This window comes from Drosophila bipectinata, chromosome 3L, assembly GCF_030179905.1.
Source record: "Drosophila bipectinata strain 14024-0381.07 chromosome 3L, DbipHiC1v2, whole genome shotgun sequence".
NCBI lineage: Eukaryota > Metazoa > Arthropoda > Insecta > Diptera > Drosophilidae > Drosophila > Drosophila bipectinata.
Window position 1 is genome coordinate 13,467,481 of NC_091738.1, and position 1,739 is coordinate 13,469,219.

The window sequence follows — 1,739 nt, forward strand, 5'->3', positions numbered from 1 at the left end:
CACAGTGCTCCAACCATACCCCCCTTCTGGCTCTTCACCCACCACCCATCCACACACACACACATGTTTAGTAACATACACGCAGTGGCAGACACACGTGCAATGAGCACTCATGAGTTTTGTTACGGTTGCTTGTTGTTTGTTGGCTGTCGATTCCTCGTTGTTGCTTTTGTTGCTGTTGGGAAATGCGAACGGATCCGGATCCGGGTCCGGGTCTGAGTCCGAGGTTGAGTTGGGGGTACGTTGCCGTGTCCGTATCCGTATCCGTTCCCCTGGCCGTGTCCGTGTCCGGGTCTGAAATAAATTTGGCAGGCAAACACGTTTTGGCTTATGTTTTATTGTTGTTGTTTTTGTTGCGGCTGGTGTTGCGGCTGCGGCTGTGGCAACTGTCCTTGGTGACTCTAATGTGTGCCAAAATCGCACCCCTGCTACCGTGCACCCCTTTGGCGCTTTTTACGCATTCACGCGTCCCAAAAACAAGACGATGGCCAACATCAAAATGTGCACTGAAAATGGACGAAACCCAACATGGAATTTCAATTAAATTATTAACAAGTTTTCGCATCTAAATTAGCCAGCAAATGTTTTGTGGAAAATACCAGAATTTTTAATATTATTTATTTTTGTAAATAGCATACATTTTTTTTTGTCTGATTATTAGGAATCTTGGCAGTTGTTTTTTGGAATATGTTGCGGTCTTTACTGCCATAATTTCCCTAGGCTCTCATTAGCTGGAAAGTAGGCAACATTATGCGGCAGCAGAAAGGACCCTAAGTGTGAAATTGCTTTGCATAATGCCAAGTGAATTATGGGGGCAAATATTGTACAAGTCGGAGTCCATTAACAGGGTTCCAGAAAGCAAACCGATGGATCACTTTGGGCGTTTTTCTATTCAAATAACCAAATAATTGAAAGCAAATTAAGTTGCTTGATAATTATCCGTGCTGGGTGGAGGCCAAAATGCCATCACGACGTCTAATCTATGGGCCCGAAGATGGGCCGAATAATTGAAACATTGAGCCAGGCACTCACGCATGTGGCAACCACCCCCCTGGCCCCCTTTTTGGGGCAGTGTAAACACAGCTGTTCGAAGGCGCTGGAACAATTCGTGCCTAACCACAGACAACAAACGGTGGTGCGCAGGCGTGGAGAGTGCCGAGTGGAGAGCATGTGAACGGGGCTGCCAACTGCACCGCCGACTGTGGTGGGGCATCCTCTGAGGGGCATCAACGCCGTGGCATCCGGCAGTTGCTGTTCGAGGCTCGAAGGATACGCACGGCTCTGGCGGACGACGCAAAGGACGATTGGCATGATAAGGACGAAGCTGGGTTGGCTAGAATGCAACTCCACCGAGTGTGATGTGAAGTGATGTGGTGAATTTCGGCGCGAAGAGAGCCCGTACTCCGGAAGAGAGCCTACCGGAAGAGGAAAACTAAGAGGCTCCTACGCAGTCAAGTCGAGTCCTTGCTGGCGGTCGGTCCTTGCTGTGTCCTGTCGCGTAGGTGCAGTGCAGTGTGCCGGTAGTGTGATGAAGTCCCCGAAAAACACAACAAATTCTCAAGTGAAAAATTATTGAGAAAGCAAGGAAATCTCAAAGATTTTAAATGTGCCAAAAAATAAAAAATAAAATTTATTAATAAATAAAGTGTCTGATAAATGCGCTCAAAAGTGAAAGCCAAATCAAAATTGTACAAGTCACTGCCCTGCTGAAAAGCTGAAATATACAAATTCCTCAAAAC